This window comes from Saccopteryx bilineata, chromosome 10, assembly GCF_036850765.1.
Source record: "Saccopteryx bilineata isolate mSacBil1 chromosome 10, mSacBil1_pri_phased_curated, whole genome shotgun sequence".
NCBI classification, from domain to species: domain Eukaryota; kingdom Metazoa; phylum Chordata; class Mammalia; order Chiroptera; family Emballonuridae; genus Saccopteryx; species Saccopteryx bilineata.
Genome location: NC_089499.1, coordinates 2,242,999 through 2,262,480, shown reverse-complemented (window position 1 = coordinate 2,262,480; position 19,482 = coordinate 2,242,999).

Genomic DNA, 19,482 nt, shown 5'->3' with positions numbered 1-19,482 from the left:
GTTTCACTTAGCGTAATATCCTCCAGCTCCACCCCTGCCGCCTCCAGTGCCAGGCTTGCATCCTTTTTCGTGGCTGAGTAGTATTCCACTGTAACCGTGTACCACCGCCTTTCTCCTCCACCCGTCTATTGATGGACCCTTGGGTTGCGTCCATAGCTTGACCATTGTAAATAATGTTGCAATGAACATGGTGGGTGGGGGGCGGGGGAGGCAGCAATGTTGATTTTAATTTGAGAATACCAAATCTTAAATTACACTTAGCCATTATGAGGCGACCGCTAAGAGCCCAACTTCCATTGCACAAAGGTGAGAGTCCGTGGGATGGCACCTCACTTACCTACAGGACTGCGGGAAGGCCTCACGCCCTTGCTCCGGACCAGAGCTCTCCAACGGGATGGTGCATCTTACAGTCACATCTACTGAGGGAGATGTGGCCCAAACACTAAAACCAAAAACCCATGAAAATGACACAATAGAGACACTAGGAAGGATGCCTTTTCTTTCTGCCATATGTGCCTAAGAGCAAACGATGGTAGATACAACGTATCTTCATAAGACTTCAGATCGCATAACAGTCTGTTCAGCCTGAGACACAGGGGGCTTGGGGTGGGCCCTGAACCCCAGGATCTATCGCAGAGAAGACAAGGATGGGGCAATCTGATTGGTAAAGATGCTCAATCAATGGGGAGAGGCCAAGGGGTATCCGATCACTATACTTACACTGCTTAATGATCCTCAAAGTGGAAAAATATGGGGGAATATTTATTTATAAATACCTATAGTTACATGGGTGAATCTTAAATTACAACATTGCATGGTATTTCATCTGGAAACAAGCCAAGTATTTGCAATGATTTTGGATCCTACGTGTGTGAACAGTTTCTCTTCTGTTCGTACCACAGGGGAAACATTTTCTCAGCATTGCCCAGTTTCATTATAAATATGTAGGCCCCTTGTCTGCGCAGACGAGAATATTCCCCCAGACTCACCAACGTACTTAAACGTGCCAGCAACATTTGGCTTTCTTAAGAGATTGTTTTTTCTGTCAAAACATTTTATTTATTTATTTTTTATTTATTTATTTTTTTGGTTAGTGATTCAACAAATCTTTCTCACAAGTCAGAATAATCTCTAATGGAATCCTGAACGGTATGAACATTCTCCTGGTGCCCGTGAGCACAGTGTCTCTTAGGATTTATAGTTATGAGTGGAATTACTGAGAATATGAATATTCAACATCGGTTAGGAAGGCCAGATTGCTGTGCGGTGGGATCACACTAATTTACAGGACAGCTGCGGACTAATATCGTGGCCCATGTTTTTTATTTTCAGCAAAGCTCTTCGACCGTGATGATTGTGAGTAGAACGTGGCACCTTGGCGTGGGCTTGCTCTGCAGCCCCCCCCCATGACGAGGGAGAACAGGCCTGCTCACACCTCTGCCCTCCCCTCTGCAGCCCCCCCATGACAAGGGAGACCAGGCCTGCTCCCGTGTCTGCACCCCCCCTGCAGCCCCCCCATGACGAGGGAGAACAGGCCTGCTCCCATATCTGCACCCCCCCCTCTGCAGCCCCCCCATGACGAGGGAGAACAGGCCTGCTCCCATGTCTGCACCCTCCCTGCAGCCCCCCCATGACGAGGGAGAACAGGCCTGCTCCCGTGTCTGCACCCCCCCTCTGCAGCCCCCCCATGACGAGGGAGAACAGGCCTGCTCCCGTGTCTGCACCCCCCCTCTGCAGCCCCCCCATGACGAGGGAAAACAGGCCTGCTCCCGTGTCTGCCCTCCCCCCCCTGCTCCTCCCACTTCTGCCCGTCTCCAATCAGTTTCTCCCGGGGGGGGGGTGCTCTTCTCGCTGACCTGGCATTCGTTGTACACCCTGGTTCGACCCCTTGCGGCTTAGAGGTGCGACGAAGACCTTCCCCCGTTTTTGTTTGTTGGTTGGTTTGCTTGTGTTTTAGAAACTTACATTGAACGGGGTGGCGCTGATCAGTGAGAGGACAGAGGTAACAGGTAACCACCGCGAGAGCATTCGAACTGTTGACTGCGTGGGTGCGTGAGGAGGTCCCATTCTGTGGCTGCACTGAGACTCGACTCAACGGGGACCTCACGTGCGGGCGAGCGAGACCCAGCGTCCCAGGGCGTGTGGCCGCTGTGTGATGTCTCCTCTGTGTGCCGACCACCTGGAGCCCTGTTAGTCTGAATTCCCCTCCCAGGACTTTTCATGCTACATGGGGCAGTGAGGACTCTGGCCCTGACGCTCATTGCAGCTTTATATAGCTTGGAAAATCTCAGGGAAGATGAGCCATCCTCCAGGTCCTCCTCCCCAGGGCTGAGATGGGCGCATTGCCCCAACACCCCCTTTAAGTGGCGGCTCCTCCTGCTTCACCCTTTTCCAGAGGGGGCCGGGCCTCTGGGGGTTTCCAGCTCTCAGCTTGAAGCGCCGACCCTCCTTTGTCCCTTTAAGTGGCGGCTCCTCCTGCTTCACCCTTTTCCAGAGGGGGCCGGGCCTCTGGGGGTTTCCAGCTCTCAGCTTGAGCGCTGACCCTCCTTTGTCCCTTTAAGTGGCGGCTCCTCCTGCTTCACCCTTTTCCAGAGGGGGCCGGGCCTCTGGGGGTTTCCAGCTCTCAGCTTGAAGTGCTGACCCTCCTTTGTCCCTTTGTGGACTCTGGGCTCTCTCGCCAGCACCCGCTCTGAGGGATTTGAAAAGCAGTCATTTTAAAAGGGGACGTCCCAAGGAGTGATGTCCATCTAATGCCCTAGAGATGTTGTGAAAACAGAGAGGGGTTCTGTAGGTGTCCCTCGGGTCTGAGAGCTCTTTATTTCTAACAGCACGCCAGGGGAGGCGTCTGCTGCTGCTCTGCGGGCCACACATACCGCAGCCCAGCTCTGGACCACGGAGGACAGTCCTCGGGGCCAGCACAGCTGCCCTTGGGCTCCGCCATCCCTGCTGCAGGAGGGCTTCATGTTCTTAGTGGAGAGTGGGGGGAGATTTCTCTGACCTTCCTGCCAGGTCACGTGTGCACTTCAATGCTGTTTCAACATTTTAAAATTTGTGCAGGTTTGGCCCTGGCTGGTTAGCTCAATGGTACAGTGTCAGCCTGGGTGTGGAAGTCCCAGGTTCGATTCCCGGCCAGGGCACACAGGAGAAGTGCCCATCTACTTCTCCACCCCTCCCCCTCTCCTTCCTCTCTGTCTCTCTCTTCCCCTCCCGCAGCTAAGGCTCCATTGGAGCAAAGTTGGCCCGGGCGCTGGGGATGGCTCCATGGCCTCTGCCTCAGGTGCTAAGAAGAGCTCAGTTGCTGAGCAATGGAGCAACGCCCCAGATGGGCAGAGCATCGCCCCCTAGTGGCCTTGTGGAGTGGATCCCGGCCTGGGCGCATGCAGGAGTCTGTCTCTCCACCTCCCCTCCTCTCACTGAATAAAGAAAACAACAACAACAATTTCTTTTTGTTATGTGCTTGTTTTTAAATGGATTCAGTGATTAGGTTTGTGAAAATAAAGCTTCATAAATAAATAAAACCTCTCATTCCTGTGGAAAGGAAACTAAGCCCTGGTTTCTATGCTGTCATCTAATTTTGCTCCGGTCATTCCTTTTTTCCTTAATGAGAATCGGTGGCTTTGCGGAACCTGCAGATTTGTATCACTGGGTTACTGGACCAAGAGGCAACAACACATTTATAATACACGGTAAACAGATTGAGAGCGAGATATTTAACTGGAGCGTCAGCATATGACAGAAATAAAACAGTGCAAGCTACAGGCGGACAGGGAGATTTTAAAGCGCACGTGCGGAGTGAGGTCGCAGTGAGGGAGGGCTCTTGTTTGCGTCTCTAGCAAAACAGATAATAAATGACTGGTGGGGCATTGTGACCAACAGCTTGACCTCACCTGGAGGAAGGATCGGACCGGTCATTTCGGAATTCCTCCATGAAATAGTTCGGTTGGGAAAACAGGCAGCTGAGAACCACCATAAGGCGACCATCTCAAAGATTCAGGATGCTGAAGAGAAGGGCTGAGGGACCGGATCCTGTGATCACGGGAAGGCTGTGTGCCTCATGAGCATTCAACTAGACAGGGGCTAGACTCACAGAACCCCTCTCCAGATCACAGGCACAGGGGGACAAAACAGAGCCGACTCACAGAACCCATGTCCAGATCACAGGCACACGGGGACAAAACAGAGCCGACTCACAGAACCCGTGTCCAGATCACAGGCACAGGGGGACAAAACAGAGCCGACTCACAGAACCCATGTCCAGATCACAGGCACACAGGGGACAAAACAGAGCCGACTCACAGAACCCGTGTCCAGATCACAGGCACACGGGGACAAAACAGAGCCGACTCACAGAACCCGTGTCCAGATCACAGGCACAGGGGGACAAAACAGAGCCGAATCACAGGACCCATGTCCAGATCACAGGCACACGGGGACAAAACAGAGCCGACTCACAGAACCCGTGTCCAGATCACAGGCACAGGGGGACAAAACAGAGCCGACTCACAGAACCCATGTCCAGATCACAGGCACACAGGGGACAAAACAGAGCCGACTCACAGAACCCGTGTCCAGATCACAGGCACACGGGGACAAAACAGAGCCGACTCACAGAACCCGTGTCCAGATCACAGGCACAGGGGGACAAAACAGAGCCGACTCACAGAACCCATGTCCAGATCACAGGCACACGGGGACAAAGCAGAGCCGACTCACAGAACCCGTGTCCAGATCACAGGCACACGGGGACAAAACAGAGCCGACTCACAGAACCCGTGTCCAGATCACAGGCACACGGGGGACAAAACAGAGCCGACTCACAGAACCCGTGTCCAGATCACAGGCACAGGGGGGACAAAACAGAACCGACTCACAGAACCCATGTCCAGATCACAGGCACACGGGGGACAAAACAGAGCCGACTCACAGAACCCGTGTCCAGATCACAGGCACACGGGGACAAAACAGAGCCGACTCACAGAACCCGTGTCCAGATCACAGGCACACGGGGGACAAAACAGAGCCGACTCACAGAACCCGTGTCCAGATCACAGGCACACGGGGACAAAACAGAGCCGACTCACAGAACCCATGTCCAGATCACAGGCACACGGGGGACAAAACAGAGCCGACTCACAGGACCCCTCTCCAGATCACAGGCACACGGGGGACAAAACAGAACCGACTCACAGAACCCGTGTCCAGATCACAGGCACACGGGGACAAAACAGAGCCGACTCACAGAACCCATGTCCAGATCACAGGCACACGGGGACAAAACAGAGCCGACTCACAGAACCCGTCTCCAGATCACAGGCACACGGGGGACAAAACAGAACCGACTCACAGAACCCGTCTCCAGATCACAGGCACACGGGGGACAAAACAGAGCCGACTCACAGAACCCGTCTCCAGATCACAGGCACACGGGGACAAAACAGAACCGACTCACAGAACCCATGTCCAGATCACAGGCACACGGGGACAAAACAGAACCGACTCACAGAACCCGTGTCCAGATCACAGGCACACGGGGACAAAACAGAACCGACTCACAGAACCCGTCTCCAGATCACAGGCACACGGGGGACAAAACAGAACCGACTCACAGAACCCGTCTCCAGATCACAGGCACACGGGGGACAAAGCAGAGCCGACTCACAGAACCCATGTCCAGATCACAGGCACACGGGGACAAAACAGAGCCGACTCACAGAACCCGTGTCCAGATCACAGGCACACGGGGGACAAAGCAGAGCCGACTCACAGAACCCGTCTCCAGATCACAGGCACACGGGGGACAAAACAGAGCCGACTCACAGAACCCATGTCCAGATCACAGGCACACGGGGACAAAACAGAACCGACTCACAGAACCCGTGTCCAGATCACAGGCACACGGGGACAAAACAGAGCCGACTCACAGAACCCGTGTCCAGATCACAGGCACACGGGGACAAAACAGAACCGACTCACAGAACCCGTGTCCAGATCACAGGCACACGGGGACAAAACAGAACCGACTCACAGAACCCGTGTCCAGATCACAGGCACACGGGGACAAAACAGAGCCGACTCACAGAACCCATGTCCAGATCACAGGCACATGGGGACAAAACAGAGCCGACTCACAGAACCCGTGTCCAGATCACAGGCACACGGGGACAAAACAGAACCGACTCACAGAACCCGTGTCCAGATCACAGGCACACGGGGGACAAAACAGAGCCGACTCACAGGACCCCTCTCCAGATCACAGGCACACGGGGGACAAAACAGAGCCGACTCACAGAACCCGTGTCCAGATCACAGGCACAGGGGGGACAAAACAGAGCCGACTCACAGAACCCGTGTCCAGATCACAGGCACACGGGGACAAAACAGAGCCAACTCACAGGACCCGTCTCCAGATCACAGGCACACGGGGGACAAAACAGAACCGACTCACAGAACCCGTGTCCAGATCACAGGCACACGGGGACAAAACAGAGCCGACTCACAGAACCCATGTCCAGATCACAGGCACACGGGGACAAAGCAGAGCCGACTCACAGAACCCATGTCCAGATCACAGGCACACAGGGGACAAAACAGAGCCGACTCACAGAACCCGTGTCCAGATCACAGGCACACGGGGACAAAACAGAACCGACTCACAGAACCCGTGTCCAGATCACAGGCACACAGGGGACAAAACAGAACCGACTCACAGAACCCGTGTCCAGATCACAGGCACACGGGGACAAAACAGAACCGACTCACAGAACCCGTGTCCAGATCACAGGCACACGGGGACAAAACAGAGCCGACTCACAGAACCCGTGTCCAGATCACAGGCACATGGGGACAAAGCAGAGCCGACTCACAGAACCCGTGTCCAGATCACAGGCACACGGGGACAAAGCAGCGCCGACTCACAGAACCCGTGTCCAGATCACAGGCACACGGGGACAAAACAGAGCCGACTCACAGAACCCGTCTCCAGATCACAGGCACACGGGGGACAAAACAGAGCCGACTCACAGAACCCGTCTCCAGATCACAGGCACACGGGGGACAAAACAGAGCCGACTCACAGAACCCGTGTCCAGATCACAGGCACAGGGGGACAAAACAGAGCCGACTCACAGGACCCCTCTCCAGATCACAGGCACACGGGGACAAAACAGAACCGACTCACAGAACCCGTGTCCAGATCACAGGCACACGGGGACAAAACAGAGCCGACTCACAGAACCCGTGTCCAGATCACAGGCACACGGGGACAAAACAGAGCCGACTCACAGAACCCGTGTCCAGATCACAGGCACACGGGGACAAAACAGAGCCGACTCACAGAACCCGTGTCCAGATCACAGGCACACGGGGGACAAAACAGAGCCGACTCACAGAACCCGTCTCCAGATCACAGGCACACGGAGGACAAAACAGAGCCGCTGGAAAGGAGGATAAGATGCATTAGAGCGCATTAAAGAGGAGAGCGGAAGTCACTGGATTCGGACTCAGGGAAGGTTCTGAGATAACAGTTCTGGAAGAATGCCACCTGCTCCGTGCAAGCATCACAGCCATTTGACTGGACACAGTATCTGCAATGTCTTCACAGAATCCCAAGCCTCCCACTGCACACGGATGTGTTCCTCACCACGGAGAGCGCTCCACCAGCGATGGAGTACTCAACAGCACGACAGCGGGAGTGTATTATTTACGCAATCGCTGGCCAGACTCAAACTTTCATCAGACGGGAGACTCAAAGGAGCAGCCACAGGGTGGCCTGTGTGTGTGCTGAGTTAGTTTGAATTTCAAACCGTGAATTAGGGGTAGAGAAAGTCCAGGGTGCAAATGACTTCTGTACTTGAACACCGAATGCCATCCTCCTGGAACACAATAGGCACTCCGAAGATACGCGTCAGAACGGATCGACTCACCTCGGCCGCCTCCGCGTTGCCCAACTTCCATCGGGAGACCCGAGAGAGAGCAGGATGTGTTTTTTCCACAAAAGTCTTGACTTCCAAAAGTCGGCTAAGGCAGTGGTCCCCAACCCCCGGGCCGCGGACCGGTACCAATCGTGGGCCATTTGGTACTGGTCTGCAGAGAAAGAATAAATAACTTACATTATTTCCGTTTTATTTATATTTAAGTCTGAACGATGTTTTATTTTTTAAAAATGACCAGATTTCCTCTGTTGCATCCGTCTAAGACTCACTCTTGATGCTTGTCTCTGTCACGTGATACATTTATCCGTCCCACCCTAAAGGCTGGTCCGGGAAAATATTTTCTGGCATTAAACTGATCCGTGGCCCAGAAAAGGTTGGGGACCACTGGGCTAAGGAGCCGCAAAGCTAGCAGGGTGCTTCACAGGCTGTTCAACAGACACGTGGCTTTAAGGACACTTCATTTCCATTTTGAAAGGCTACTTCCACCAGAAGAAACTGAGCGAGTGGCCATTGCAGTGCTTAGGATGATCCCTTTTTTAAAACTTTCCTTTTACACTGGGACCCATGCTAGTCTGACCGATCTCTATAGCATCTCCTTCCTCCTTCCCGCATTACACTGTTTGTTATACACTCTGAGTGTTTCCAAAATTTGCCTGTTTAACTGAAAAAAAAAAAATGCTTCCAAAGAGTCACACTATGACAAGCTGGCCCTGTGACAGACACGCTAATCTACTTTAAGTATAGAGTTCATTATTAAATAATCTTGGTGTGTCCCTAAGCGACTATCTGATACTTAAAACATGATTACGCACCAACTTCCCTTGATTCAAATGTTTTCCAATGATTAGATTAAATCGGAAGACCTTATGGAAAAAAAATATATGACCCGGAATAGGTCGTTTGTCAAGGCTCCTGACAGGCGTGTTTTATTTTACTTGGTATGCTGATATATTAATACATTTTTATGGACTAACCGAAATCGTTGTGAACGAGTCCTTGGCAATTTTAATCAATGAATAAATACCCAAAGTGAATATTCTCATTTTAGCCGGGGCCCTTGGTTTTTTGAGAAAATTGATCTCTCAGCTTGATTCAACACGCAGGTAAAGAGTTTAACTCATTACTAGTTCATGAGACATTTTTTTTTTTTTTTTCATTTTTCTGAAGCTGGAAACAGGGAGAGACAGTCAGACAGACTCCCGCATACGCCCGACCGGGATCCACCCGGCACGCCCACCAGGGGCGATGCTCTGCCCACCAGGGGGCGATGCTCTGCCCATCCTGGGCGTCGCCATGTTGCGACCAGAGCCATTCTAGCGCCTGAGGCAGAGGCCACAGAGCCATCCCCAGCGCCCGGGCCATCTTTGCTCCAATGGAGCCTTGGTTGCGGGAGGGGAAGAGAGAGACAGAGAGGAAAGCGCGGCGGAGGGGTGGAGAAGCAAATGGGCACTTCTCCTGTGTGCCCTGGCCAGAAATCGAACCCGGGTCCTCCGCACGCTAGGCCGACGCTCTACCGCTGAGCCAACCGGCCAGGGCTCATGAGACATTTTTAACAAAGACAAAATCTGTTTTATGATTTGCAACAACTATTTATTTCTGCTCTCATGCTCGTCAAATCAAGGAAATGTAAAGTTTCGTTTTCTGTGTCACTTTCTCATTAGTGGGCATATTATCCTGTGAAATACGAAGCTGAAGGGCTTTAAAATTCTATGTTACATTAAGAGCAATTGCATCACCCTTGCTGCTGAGACGTTTTGGTACTTGTGAAGAGGAAACTATCGCTTAAATATTCTGATTTTAAAACAAATAAAACATACCGTTAATATTGGGTAACATGTTAGAAACAAATATTCAGTAAGATTTACCCTTGCTTTCTCCATAGTAGTATGATCTGGAGAGTTTATATTATAATATAGGCACACCTTAGATAGACTGCCCACTGGCTTCCAGACCAGGGCAACAAAGCAAATGTTACAATGAAGCAAGTCACACATTTCTTCTTGTTGTTCTTTCCTAGCGCACATAAAGGTTATGTTTATACTAGACTGTGGTCTAGTAAGGAGGCAATAGCATTGTGCTTTTAAAAAGCCATGTATACACATTAATTAAAAAATACTTTATTGCTCAAAACTGTGAAGGCATCGCCTGAGCCGTCAGCACGATGGCTGTCGTAGGGTCCTGCCTGGATGTGAGGCTGTTCGCTGGTCAGCGTGGGGGTGCTGGAGTGGTTGGCACAGCTTGTTAAAATACAGCCATGACGTCTGCCACGTTCAGTGTTCATTTCCCGAGTGATTTTCCAGCACTGTGTGACGTCTGACGGCATTTTACTCAGAGCAGAACTACCCTGAGGGCTGGAGTCACCCTCTCGTGCCCTGCGGCTGCTCCGTCAGTTGAGTTTACGGGATGGTCTACATCCTTCATTGACATGTTAACAGTCTTCTCGGCCCTTCCCCCGGGTGCGGATTCCGTCACAGAGGAACCACTTCCTTTGCTCGTCCGTCAGTCTGTCCGTAAGCAGCAGCCCCCCCCCCCCGCCCTGACGTCCTGTCCTGAGGTCCCAACAGCTCAGTCCTGTCTCCAGGCCTCACTTCTCTCTCTGGTCCTCCTGCCTCTTCCACCAGGTCGGCAGGGACTTCCTGCACCGCGGTCCTGAACCCCCAGTCACCCCTGCGGGCTGGAATCCACGTCCTCCAGATCCTGTGAGTGCAGGCACTCTGACCACTTCCCGTGAATCGTGAATGTTCACAACGGTGAATCCTTTCCAGAAGCTTCTCTGTCTTCTTTGCCCAGATCCATCAGAGGAACCACCGTCTATGCCAGCTGCAGCCTGGAAAAATGCATTTTTCAAATAATACGACCTGAAAGTCAGAACTGCCCTTGGCCCTCGGGCTGCAGAGGGGATGTCTCCACCCGACTGTCCACCAGGTGCCCTGTCCACGAGCAGGAGCGTTTTGAAAGGACCCCCCCCCCAACCCCAGCATCAGGTCTCAGCTGTGGGCTTGAACTTTGCTGCTGCCTTCACAGAGTTGGGGGGTCGCTGAAGCCTCGTGCTGAAGGGATCGGGTTTTCAGCTGGTCAATGAGCCCCGGCTCCAACCTGACGTCACAGCCGCGTGAGCCCCTGACGAGAGAGTCCGCCTGTCCTTGCAGCCCTGCCCCCGGCGCTGTCTGTCCAGCCCGGAACGTCCCAGGTGGAGTCCTCGTCTGACCTGAGGCTTGTGAACCTGACACGGAAGATCAGCAGGTGAGTGTGGCCTCCTTCATTCCCTCCCTCGGCGTCTGCACCAGCACCTGGTCCTCCTGTCCTCTCTCAGCCTCCGCAGAATGGAGTCAGGGCCTCGCTCTGGATGAGGCTCTGGCTTCCGGGGCCCAGGTGGCTGGTGGGATCGTCCATCCAGACCCCTCGGACGCTCTTCTATCAGCAAGAAGGCCGTTCTGCCCCCTCCTCACCGTGTGCTCACTGGAAGAGCGCTTCTGTTTCCTCAAGACCTTTTTCGTTGTGTGTTTACGTCTCGGCTAACTGACACAAGAGGTCTAGTTTTCATTGTGTTTCAGTTTTTGACAGACGTACCCTCCTCACTAAACTCAACCATTTCTTTTACCGCTCACAAAAACTAGAGGATATTTCAAAAATGAATATGAAGCAATAAAATATCCCCTATTTTTGTAATCAGTATAGCTTTTGGATTTAACTGACAGACGTGCAATTCTTCCCTGACTTGTATACTTAGAGGCCATAGCTGGGTTAGTAATGAGTGTAATTTTGATACTGTGGTGCTCAGGAAATAAGGAGGCCTGAGGAGAGGACAGGACATCAAGATGAGGGACCGGCTGGTGGGTGGAACCCTCCAAATCCACGCAAGGTTCATCAGTTAAGTGAGCCATCTCAGATCAGTGTGATTCATGGTGCCCTCAAACCATTACAAATGTAATATCAAAGATCACTGTTCACAGATCACCATGACCGATATAATGATGATGAGAGCCCTGGCCAGTTGGCTCAGTGGTAGAGCATCGGCCCAGTGTGTGGAAGTCCCGGGTTCGATTCCCGGCCAGGGCACACAGGCGAAGCGCCCATCTGCTTCTCCACTCCTCCCCCTCTCCTTCCTCTCTGTCTCTCTCTTCCCCTCCCGCAGCCAAGGCTCCATTGGAGCAAAGTTGGCCTGAGCACTGAGGATGGCTCCATAGCCTCCACCTCAGGTGCTAGAATGGCTCTGGTTGCAACAGAGCGATGCCCCAGATGGGCAGAGCATCGCCCCCTGGTGGGCGTGCCGGGTGGATCCCAGTTGGGCGCATGTGGGACCCCTCACTTCTCACTTTGGAAACACACACATACACACACACACATACACATACACACACACACAGAGTAATGATCATGAGAAAGCTTGAAGAATTGTGAGAATTGACACCATGGGACAGGGAGACACACACCAGGCAAACACTGTTGGAAAAATGGTGCCAACTGATTTGCTCAACGCAGTTCACACAGACCTTCCATGTATTAAAACTGAAATATCCGCACAGTGTAATGAGGGGAAGCAGGGGAGCATGAGGTCTGTCTGTAGTAAGAAGATGCTTTATTTTTCTTAACGTCTGGCACCATCCGACGTAAAGGCCTCTTAATAATTCCATAAACTTTTTGTTTTGTTTTACACATGCTGTAAAACGTTTTTCTCTACCAGGACAACAACAAAAACAACAGAAAGAGTCAAATAAACCTTCTTGAAAATAACTGCAGATTTGGGGGCGGGGGGCAGAGTACTGTTATAAGAAAATGCGTAAGGTAGGGAATGTGTCCTGTGGCTGGAAGAACACGTGCTGCATGAAGCCTGCCTGGAATCGGACCCGGAAGAAGGCAACGAGGCCGTGGGGCCACAGGAAGTATTTTGGGGGAGAGTCCGGGCTCCAGTGATGGCTCACTGCTGCCCCTCTCCAGTCTGCTGCGAGCACCTGCCTGACTGTGCCCTCACAGAGCCCACGGGTCGGTCTGCCAGGTCCTCATCTCCTCTACTCACACGTGGCTGCCGAGTCTGAGAGCCTGAACCAAACACGTTTGGAGACAGCTGCACACTCGGTGCCGCCGCTGGTGCAGAACTGCCTTCTGTTCCGGGAACAGGGCAGATCAGCTGAGCGGATCCATCGAGGACACACGGCGTGTTTAGAGGTCAGTGTGTCGGTCACGAAGCGCGGGCGATCTGGATAACGCGCTGAGAGCGTGTTTCCCCTGCCCCGTCTTCGAGTGACCTCTCAGATGCTTTCTCCTCAATCTTCCGGGGGTCCCATGTACCACACGTGGGGTCAACACTGTTAAGATCAATATTAAAATGCTGCCAACCTTACCCCACAGTCCACAGGTCTCCCCCTCCAAAATCACCAAGAATTTAAAATGCATCTAGTTTAATGGGTTAAGTGAGGAAATAAACATAAACCCTGGAGCCCGGCAAAGGCACCATGTGAAGATGAAAGAACAGGTTAAGCACCTTTATTTTCACAGGAGAGATAACTAGGACTGTGTTGCATTTGGATGTTTATATAAATCTGGCCCCCTCTGCCGCGAAGTAACTGGGAATCGGAGCCACACTCAGTGGGTAGATCCCAGCCCAGTGTCCAGGACTGGCCTCCCAGATGAGACCACGGTCCCCTAGGGCTGCTCAGGGTCCTGCAGTCAAAGTCCTCTGGAATCAGACACACTTTGTACAAGGGACCGACTCCTCCACCCTTCACACCGCAGGCTTCTTCCCAACAAGATCATGGGCCTGCTGGCCACAGTTTGTTATCAATCAGGTACCCAGGAAGCTCCCGCCTGCCGTCTGGTCCTTTATCTAAAGCTGCTCCTCGATAATGGAACAGACAGGGGGCCAAAGGGGAACACGGGGAGCCCCAAATCCCAAGGTTCTCCTGCCCGGCACTGACAGAAGGCACGGGCTGGTGACGTCCCTGGGTGACTGACGTGTCTCTGCGTGGCTCGCTGGCTTGCTTTCGCACAGGGCCAGGCACTGGTCAGCCCTGCCGGCCCCCTGTGCACTGCCTTTCGGAAGCCCGCCAGGGTCAGCGCCGATGCACTGTCCCCACACAAATGGCCCTTTTCTTTTTTTAAGAGTGGACAGATGACTCGGCAGACTCAACACACAGCACGTGGGTGGAGGGACAGACTCCTTGCAGACCGGTGTTCAAAGGCCAGTCATGGGTCTGGGAGCGAAACGGGCCCACGGTCTGATCCCCACCTCGGGCCGGCTCTGTGGGTGGCCTAGCGCAGACCCTGTATCGTCACCCTCTCAGGTTTCTGTGGGTGGCCTAGTGCAGACCCTGTATCGTCACCCTCTCAGGTTGAAGTGTTCCTTTCCTTCCTCTGTAAGGGTCCTCAGCTGATACACACGACAATGCAGAATGAAATGGCAGCGCAGGAGGGCTGGGACGTCACACATCGTGGATGACGCGCGTGACACTCTGTGGACCCGTGACGCAGGGACGCTCCTCTGTGCTGGCAGCCGTGGGCACTGTGGAACGGCTCCTTCCCACCTCTCACTCCGGGGGAAGTTGTTCCCACGTACAAAATGTCTTCTCTCTGGATATTTCTTTGCTTTTACTTTTCTCTCTTCTGTTTTATTTTCAAGCACAAGTAACACATATTTGTACTTTGATATATTCAAACACTATATTAATATAAAAGCAATGGAATCCGACGGGCAGTGGCACAGTGACTAGAGCGTCAACCCAGAGTGCTGAGGTCCCTGGTTCAAAACCCCAAGGTTGCCGGCTTGAGCGCAGGCTCACTGGTTTCAGTGCAGGCTCATCGGCCTGAGTGCCGGTCACTAGCTTGAGCACAGGATCATGGATATGATCCCGAGGTCACTGGCTTGAGCCCAAAGGTTGCTGGCTTGAGAGCAAGGTGACTGGCTTGAGCCCAAGGTCACTGGCTTGAGCAAGAGGTCACTGACTCAGCCTGAAACCCTCCTGGTCAAGACACATATGAGAAGCAATCAATTAATAGCTAAAGTGAGGCAATTATGAGTTGATGTTTGTCATCTCTCTCCTCTCTCCTTCTCTCTCCCTTTCTGTCTCTCTCTCTCTAAGAAAAAGAAAAAGAAAAAAAGCAAAGCTCCCATCACCATCTTCTCACTCCAGAGGTGACCACCTATCTGCATGGTGAGTGGCTCTCCAGGACCCTGACTGCTCAGCTGCGTGGGTAGATTTATCCATGTGGACAGAGATCTTTTCATTCGTTTTATTTATGTCTTATCGTTTACATACGTTTACATACATCGGGTTCTAAGAGAATGTAAGCTCCAGGAGGTCAGGGGCTTTGTTCGTTCCCTGGTGTATCGATTCATCAGTGCTCGGAACACAGCACACACTCCTTGAATATCTGCTGCGTGAGTACAACTTGCTTTTCCAACTTAATCACACGTCTTGGTGACTCCCCCGCATCAGTACAAAGATGTGGAGCTGCCTCGTGTGTTTTTTACACACACACCCAGGATTCTACAATGTGGACATAGGATGAATGATTGAACCGCTGTAATTCCCAGTTTTAGTTTAGAAGTTCAGGTATCTGCTTTACGGGGGTCCTCCTCTCGGCAGTGAACCCGCATTGGGCCTGAGAGGACGCTCACGGTGGCCCTTCCTCAGTCTCTCCTTCAGGTGGGAGACCCTAGAACAGGGGTCCCCAAACTTTTTACACAAGGGGCCAGTTCACTGTCCCTCAGACCGTTGGAGGGCCGGACTATAAAAAAAAAACTATGAACAAATCCCTATGCACACTGCACATATCTTATTTTAAAGTAAAAAACAAAACGGGAACAAATACAATATTTAAAATAAAGAACAAGTAAATTTAAATCAACAAACTGACCAGTATTTCCATGGGAACTATGCTCCTCTCACTGACCACCAATGAAAGAGGTGCCCCTTCCGGAAGTGCTGCAAGGGCCGGATAAATGGCCTCAGGGGGCCGCCTGTGGCCCGCGGGCCGTAGTTTGGGGACGCCTGCCCTAGAAGGTGTCTGCTTCTGGCCACGTCTTTCTGAAGGACGGGGACTGTCTCCACCTCTCTGACAGAACCGCTAGGAGAGGGTTCACAGCAGAGAGAGCCTAACAGACCTGTAACATTGAATAAAGCCGGTGGACACCTCCCTGCACGGTGGGACTGAGGTTTAGAGGGACGGCTGACCTCAAACCGTGTTGGGTGGGGAAGAGGACGGACAAGGAGCTACTGTTATTTTTTAACCAAATGGCTCAACATGGAGTCGACCGCACCCAGGAGGAGATGGACAGAAATTGAACTGCCTCTTGAACATGCGGTTCTCTGTAATTGTTAATTAACACGCTCCACCCTCCCACCCCCCACCCCCACATGTTTCTCATTCGGGACATGGACAAGAGGATCGGAACGTTTTCAGATGAGGCGAGTTGGCCTTGCAGTTGTAACTTGCTCTCTCACTGGACATTTTTTAAGGCACCCCAAATAGTGTCCAGCCCTCTCTGTTTAAAAAGTGCAAAAATCAGCCCATTACCTCAACCTGTATTCAAATGAACTAGAAAGGAGGTTCGTGAAACCCGGAGAAAAGTGTGAGCCTCTCCCCCCCGGCCAACAGAACAATTGTTCAGCGAAGCAACCAGTTTTTTTAATTTTTTTTTTTATTCCCGCGTGAGCTTTAAAATAATGGCATCACCACAGCAACGAAAATATTTTTGTCCCCAGGTAAGACGTTGTTTCTGTCTAGTCATCTCAAAATATTGCCTTGGTTGTAATTGTTTCCTTGACAGAAAAATGATTGAGAACACGCCAATGAAATTTGTTGCTGAAAAAGGGAAACATTAAATTAGGCCCTGACTTCCAGTCAAAATAGAACCAGATGGTACGTGTAATTAGAAGTCGGGGAGGTATTTGAAGTTTTTAACTTAAGTGTTTACCTTACAACATCAGCTCAATTCTTCCACCCAGATGGGACATCATCTCAGCACCAGGACAGAAAAACAACACAAAAGATGGAAAAAACTCCAAAAATCAAAAATTAAAAAAAAATCCAAACAGATGAGTCCTGTACTGATTCTGCCCATCGAACGGCGTAGAACTCGGCAAGTTCACCCTGTGGGGTCAACCCTGTGAATTCTACTTCCCCACAACGTGTTGTTTTTGCTTCTGTTTTTGTTTTTTTTTCTCCTGTGAATCTATCATGGGCTTTGGGATCAGGGAGCCCTGGGTAACACAGGTGTGTTTTGCCAATATCATTTATTAACGTATCAGGGTCATTCCACAAATAGTGGGTACCTATCGTGTGCCCGTGACCAGGACAGACAGGGGCAAGATGCCTGTATTCTTTTTTTTTTTTTTTTTTGTATTTTTCTGAAGTTGAATATGGGGAGGCAGTCAGACAGACTCCCACATGCACCCGATCGGGATCCACCCAGCATGCCCACCAGGGGGCGATGCTCCGCCCATCCGGGGCGTCGCTCTGTTGCAACCAGAGCCATTCTAGCACCTGAGGCAGAGGCCACGGAGCCATCCTCAGCGCCTGGGCCATCTTTGTTCCAGTGGAGCCTTGACTGCGGGAGGGGAAGAGAGAGAGAGAGAGGAAGGAGAGGGGGAGGGGTGGAGAAGCAGATGGGCGCTTCTCCTGTGTGCCCTGGCCGGGAATCGAACCCGGGACTTCTGCACGCCAGGCCGACGCTCTACCACTGAGCCAACAGGCCAGGGCCAATGCCTGTATTCTTGGTGCTGCGGGTTTATAATTCGTAGGAACTGATGAGCCTTCGATAGTTTATTTATCATCTCTGGATCTCATCCTCATTATTTCTAAAATGGTAAAAAAAAAGTTACCTACTTCACAGGGTTATTGTGGTTTTAATAGGAGAGTAACGCTTATGAGAAAAAGTGGCACCGTGCTTCCACAGAACAGATACTGAAGAACAGCAGCCATGTGCCCCGACCCTCCATGGCCCGCGTCCCCGACCCTCCATCGCCCGCGTCCCCGACCCTCCATCGCCCGCATCCCTGACCCTCCATCGCCCACGTCCCTGACTGTCCGACGCCCACGTCCCTGAACACACAAGAGAGATCCGGCTCCCTGAGCTCGTGTCCTCAGAAAGGACCACTCTACTCCGAAGCCCGTGGGGGGCATGTCCCTACACTGGGCACCTTCCTGCCGGACGGTGGAGACCGATGGGTGGGGACAGGAGGCCCACCTGGGGGCTGTCCCTGCTCCGCTCAGCCTGCTGGCTTTGGGGCAAGACTCCAGGACCAGGGCCGGCTGCCCAGACAGAGCTGTCCAGATCACAGCTGTGGCCACAGCGACAGACAGAGCCACCTCACCCGTCCTGGCACGCGGTGACTGTCTTCTCAGACAGCTCACCTGGCTGCCGGCGGGGACAGCACCGTCCAATGTCCTGCTCTCGGGCGTGGAGGCTGTTTTCAGTGGGGACGGCTCTGTCCTCCCTTCACGGCTCGCTCCAGTTTATCCCCCAGACGCCCTCTTGCTCTCCTTCTCTGTTGGTGCCAGAGGCGGGCAGAGCGGGGTGGAGCCCATCCACCGGGCGGCCCATCTGTGAAGTACACTGACTCCCAGATTCTGGGACAGGCTCTGAGCAAACACAAGAAGAGCCACAGGACACCCGGGGTCCCGCGGAGGATGAGAGGAGACGTGACACAGCCCGGTCGCTGACAGGGAGGGAGCCTGGGCGGTCAGAGTGGAAGAGCCGGCTGGCCGCACCGTTCCCATTGACCGAGGCTCCCTGAGGAGCAGCTGGCCTGCACAGGGGTCCGTCGGGGAGACGGCCCCCGGTTGGGATGAATCATTATCTCATTTTCCTGCCTCCTCTGTCGGGCGCCTGGTGCAGAAGCCTCATCCTCCGTGGCTGCCAGGGATGGACAGTCCCCAACGACAGCTGAGTAGCCACTGCTGGTGCCCGCCTACGGCTGTCTGCCTGGTGGAGCGACACATGAGGTTAGGGACTCACAGCGTCATTAATGAATGACTAAGACAGGCGGGGACGGCGGTGAGGAGGCAGGGACCGTTCCCGTGTAGAGCGACACGGCTCAGGGCGCTGACACCAGGGGAGCTGGCTGGGGACACGGAGGACAGGGAGGACGGCGGGGCGTCTGGGGACACGGAGGACGGCGGGGCGTGTGGGGGAGCACGGAGGACGGCGGGGCGTCTGGGGACAGGGAGGACAGAGGGGCGTCTGGGGGACAGGGAGGACGGCGGGGCGTCTGGGGACAGGGAGGACAGAGGGGCGTCTGGGGGACAGGGAGGACAGCGGGGCATCTGGGGGGACAGGGAGGACGGCGGGGCATCTGGGGGGACAGGGAGGACGGCGGGGCATCTGGGGGACAGGGAGGACGGCGGGGCGTCTGGGGGACAGGGAGGACGGCGGGGCGTCTGGGGACAGGGAGGACGGCGGGGCATCTGGGGGACAGGGAGGACGGCGGGGCGTCTGGGGGACAGGGAGGACGGCGGGGCATCTGGGGACAGGGAGGACGGCGGGGCGTCTGGGGGACAGGGAGGACGGCGGGGCGTCTGGGGACAGGGAGGACGGCGGGGCGTCTGGGGG